The sequence below is a fragment of the Dipodomys merriami genome, unplaced genomic scaffold (genome assembly GCF_024711535.1).
Source record: "Dipodomys merriami isolate MVZ:Mamm:240054 unplaced genomic scaffold, mDipMer1.0.p SCAF_1499, whole genome shotgun sequence".
NCBI lineage: Eukaryota > Metazoa > Chordata > Mammalia > Rodentia > Heteromyidae > Dipodomys > Dipodomys merriami.
In genome coordinates, this window is record NW_027202825.1 from 138,597 (window position 1) to 143,990 (window position 5,394).

The 5,394-nt window shown below is 44.5% G+C and overlaps 1 long non-coding RNA gene across 1 annotated transcript; it reads left to right on the forward strand.

The window, feature by feature from the left end:
- Nucleotides 1–1,740: 1,740 nt before the first annotated feature.
- Nucleotides 1,741–5,072, forward strand: LOC138826727 (uncharacterized). Its single transcript, XR_011371829.1, has 2 exons — nt 1,741–2,055; nt 2,454–5,072. It is a non-coding gene; the product is annotated as an uncharacterized lncRNA (long non-coding RNA).
- The last annotated feature ends 322 nt before the right edge of the window (nt 5,073–5,394 follow it).

Here is a 5,394-nt window from a genome sequence, read left to right on the forward strand (position 1 = left end):
ATTTGAGTGGTATGATCCTGAGGGAGGCATCAGTGGACAGCTAATCTGGACTAGACTTCCCCAGGGATTCAAAAATTTCCCTACTCTGATGAAGCACTTCATGAAAACCTACATGAGTATCGGGAAAGGAACCCAGGGGTGAGTCTGTTGCAGTATGTTGATGATCTACTGATAGCCACTAAGACCAAATTAGAATGCAGAGAAGGAACTGCCAATCTGTTACAAACTCTGGAAGGGCTGGGGTATCGGGCATCGGCTAAGAAAGCCCAGCTTTGTAAACCAGAAATACAGTATTTGGGATATATCCTCAGAGATGGGCAGAGGTGGCTGACTGAGGCAAGGAAAGAGACTGTGTTAAAGATACCCTCTCCAAAAACTCCAAAGCAAGTGAGGGAGTTTCTGGGGACTGCAGGATTCTGCAGACTGGATACCAGGCTTTGCAGAAATAGCCCATCCCCTGTATGAGGCCACAAAACTAAAAGAAAATAACTTTATTTGGATTGATGCACAACAGCAGGCCTTTGAACTTCGGAAACGACTCCTCTTGCAGGCCCTAGCATTGGCCTTGCCAGATGTATATAAACCTTTTACCCTTTTTTGTGGATGAAAAGGAGGGAGTGGCTAAGGGAGTGCTAACCCAGAAGCTGGGACCATGGAAAAGGCCTGTATCCTATTTATCAAAAAGGCTGGACACTGTGGCAACTGGATGGCCACCATGCTTAAGAATAATAACAGCAGTGGCTCTCCTGGTTAAAGATGCCACAAAAATAACGCTGGGACAGCCCCTGACTGTGGCCACTCCCCATGCTCTGGAAGGAGTTCTTAAGCAACCACCTGATAGATGGGTAAGCAATGAGACGATGACCCATTATCAGGCTTTCCTGCTCAACTCAGGACACTTAACCTTTTGCATGCCAACTTCCCTCAACCCAGCTACTCTACTGCAAGATCCTGACTACGAGCAGCCGCTACATCAATGTGAGGAAATACTAGCTCATGTCCATGGGACCAGAGCAGACCTACAAGACCAACCACTGCAGAATCCTGACCTGACCCGGTACACCGATGGAAGCAGTTTCATCAGGGATGGACACAGATATGCGGGAGCTGCAGTGACCACGGAAGATCAGGCAGTATGGGCCGAAGCATTGCCCAGAGGGACCTCAGCCCAGTGAGTGGAGCTAGTAGCATTAACAAAAGCCTTAAACGTGGCTGGACGGAAAAGAATGAATGTCTACACAGACAGTCGGTATGCTTTTGCAACAACCCATATACAGGGAACTATATATCAAGAAAGAGGCCTGCTAAAAGCAGAGGGAAAATCTATTAAAAATAAGGAAGAGATTTTTGGGACTGCTTAGAGTTGTGTGGGAGCCAGTACAGCTGGCCATCATGCACTGTCCAGGGCATCAAAAAGGGGACACCAACACAGCGAAAGGCAACAGATTGGCCGATCAGACTGCTAGACAAGCAGCAGCTGGAAAATTAATCACCTTGGTGGCCAGACACATACATCCTGGACCTAGAATGCTACCAGTAAAGGCAGAGGAATGGGCATCAAAACTTCCTTCCTATGGCCCCAAAACTAGATGGATGGTGGCACCTAGCTCACGCAAAATTTTTAATTCTCCGAGTTCTAGGACTACAGATGTTAAAAAGAATTCTCCATGCCTCACACATGGGAACCAGGAGGATGCAGGACTTGCTAAGAGGCTCGAAAATCAAGATAAGAGAAGGAAATGGACTAATAGAAGACATTGTTAAAAAATGTAGAGCATGTCAGCTAACTAATGCCAGAAGGGGAGAGGAAGTTAATGGAAGCCGAATAAGGGTGACTAGGCCAGGGAAGTGGCTTTCACTGAACTTAAGAAAGGAAAGTTTGGTTATAAGTATTTACTAGTGTTTGTAGACATCTTTTCAGGATGGACTGAGGCTTTCCGAACCAAGCAAGAGACTGCGGGAATAGTGACCAAGAAGATTGTAGAGGAAATTCTCCCAAGATATGGGTTTCCTGCAGTAATACGGTCGGACAATGGAACAGCCTTTGTATCCAAGGTAAGTCAGGGAATAGCCACTGCACTGGGGACAGATTGGAAATTGCACTGTGCTTATAGACCCCAGAGTTCAGGACAGGTTGAAAGAATGAATCGGACACTAAAAGAGACCTTGACTAAATTAGCCTTGGAGACTGGCGCAGACTGGGTGACCCTTCCTCCCTTGGCCCTGTTCAGAGTTAGGAACTCTCCTTACCAGTTAGGATTGACTCCCTTTGAGATCATGATTGGCAATCCACCTCCAATGATCCTTAGTCTCCAATCAGAATTATTGGCTGAGCTAGGTAATGGAGACTTAATAACCACTGTTCCGTCCTTGCAGAAGGTGCAAGGAGAAATCTGTCCTAAGATAAAAGCCATTTATGAATCTGCTTCTATACCCACTCCTCACTCTTTCAGGCCTGGGGACTGAGTCCTGGTCAGAAGGCATCACCCAAGGACACTGGAGCCCAGGTGGAAAGGGCCATACATGGTGATTCTGACCACTCCTACAGCTTTAAAGGTGGACGGAGTAACTGCATGGATCCACCACACCCATGCCAAGCCAGCTGATCCCTTCAATCCTGAGGAGGAGGACCAGCAGCATCTTCAGTGTCAGCATGGAGGGTGTGCCTCACCCAAGCAACCCACTAAAATTGAAGATCAGAAGATTGTCCAAGGACTGATTCTACTATTGATAAGCACTGTGGTAAAGGGAATTAACCCTTCTGCCCCTTACCAACTATGTTGGCTGGTGAATCCTAAATGGGCAAACCTATCCCTGTGGCAACAACAGAAGCCCCACTTAATACCTGGTGGCCAGACTTAACAATAGACTTATGTGATTTAGCAATTGGGAGTTGGGATATTCCCTACCATTATGACCCTAGCAAACTGCCTGAATGCAATGGCCAAACAACTCGTACAGCAACAAAAAGACATTGTAACTCACATGGACTAGACAACAGGCCAGGAGGATGTGCAACCCCAGCCAGAAGATATTACTTAGGGAGATGGCCTATCTATGTCTGTCCTAGGGATGGGAGGAGCCCAGATCTTGCAAAAAGGTGTGGTTATGAACAAGACTATTTTTGCAAAGAATGGGGTTGTGAAACCACAGGAGATGGACATTGGAAGCCGTCCTCTAACTGGGACCTTATTACTATGGCTAGAAAATGGACCTATCAGGGTGAAAAAAATTGTGGAGCAATTCTAGATGGACCGTGCAAAGAATTCCGGTGTAATCCTCTAACTATTACGTTTACTGAGAAAGGGAAACAATTTTGGTTGGGCCCAAGGAAGGACATGGGGACTGAGGCTACATAAGGATGATTATGACCATGATTAATTTTCAGAATAAACCTTAGACAAGAAGTCATTAGAATCGCCCCAGTGGGCCCTAACCAGGTTATTCAGCCTATTCGGCCTGAGAAAGCCCCACCTGCACCACCCCAACCTGAAAACGTAACTACCCTATAGTTACAGAGTAACACACTACATTAGTAGGGCAGCCACCCCCAGAAAAGTAGAACCAGTGGACCTAGTACTAGCATTGCCTAAAAATCCACGAATAGAATTGGTTATAGGTTCCTTTGCATTATTAAATGCCTCTACCTCAGAATTAACTAACTCTTGTTGGCTATGCTATGACACTGTTCCACCTTATTATGAGGGGATAGCAGTGGTAGGTAATGTAACGAGGTCTGTGAACCAAAATGAGTGCAGATGGACTAGTCAAGTTGGATTAACAATGGGCTGAGTTACAGGTCAAGGGATCTGCATAGGTGAAGTACCTCAGGATATGAACTGGATAACCAACAAAATCATAAAACAGCCTGAGAAGGGGAATGAACAGATGAAATATTTGATCCCTCCTAGCAATACATGGTGGGTGTATAATCAATCTGGACTAACTAGTTGTGTGCATATAAGTTATAATGAATGCAGGGGAATATTGTGTGATGATAAGATTGTTACCAAGACTTTTTTTTTACCATAGTAATGAGGAATTTTTAGGTTTATATGAAGCTCCAAAATTTAAGAAAGATAGATATAAATGAGAGCCTTTCACAGCTATTACAATTAGCCTGCTGTTAGGTGCAAGCATTGGAGGGTTAGGATCAGGAATAGCGGCTTTAACAAGACAGGAACAGCATTATTCAGCCATGAGGGAATCAGTAGATGAGATTAAAAGAATAGAAAGCTCAATTTCCCACTTGCAAGATTCTTTAACCTCTTTAACAGAGGTGGCCTTACAGAATAGAAGAGGACTAGACTTACTATTTTTACAACAAGGTGGACTATGAGTTGCATTAGGAGAAGAATGCTGTTTTTATGTAAATCACTCAGGGGTAGTAAAAAATAACATGGCAAAAGTTAGGGAAGGATTAGAAGAATGAAAGAAAAAGTAAGAGGCTGGACAAGGATCGTTTGAATCATGGTTTAATTTTTCTCCTTAGTTAACTACCTTAATTTCTACATTAATTGGACCCTTGCTTATATTACTGCTATTGCTTACTGTTGGGCCTTGCTTGCTAAACAGATTGTTACAATACAATTAATGGTACAACACACCTATACTCCTGTAAACACATCTGATGTTGAAACTGAGATGTAATGTCATCAAGATTGATAACTGTGCCAAAACTCAAGGGGGGAATGTAAGAACCAAACTAAAGCCATATTGTGACAGCTTCTAAAGTTGACTTGTGTCAGTCTCTAATTCCTGTTCTGAGTTAATGTTGCAAAGGTTGCAAAAATGAGCTGAATAATAACATGTTTGTGCAAAATTTTTGAGAACTGTTTTTTAAAGATTGCAGAACACCCAAGAACAAGATGGTTTCGCGACCCAGTCAGCAGAAGATTAACCACAAGAGTTGTCTGCCTTGATGGTTCAAGCAGACACCTGGTCCCTGACCGATCACAATCGAACTTGTCCCTAAACCATAGCATTGCTGTAATTTTGTGTTTTTTGCCTTCTGCGGGTATGGGACGAGGCCCAAGCCTTGGCTTGTTGAATAAACCTTGCATTTTGCAGTTCGGGTTGCCTGGTCTCTCAGTGGTTGTTGGAGGATCTCTAGGACTTGGGTATAACACCTTCAATTGGGAAAGGAAAAGAGGAGTAACAATGGTGGGAGGGATAGTGGCAAGTGCTTTGCTAGGGCATGCCTGTGTGCAGCTGAGTGGCCACCCATGATTCATGGACATACCTCAGCCTCCAAGACACCATCTGGCATCCTGGGAATAGCTCCATTCCATCCCTACTCTTCCTGAGTTGTGTTCCTTGGGCCACACTTCTGAGGGGACAGTGCTGTCAGCTGACAGTTTGGTACCATAGACCGTGCCCAACAGCCATGCTAAG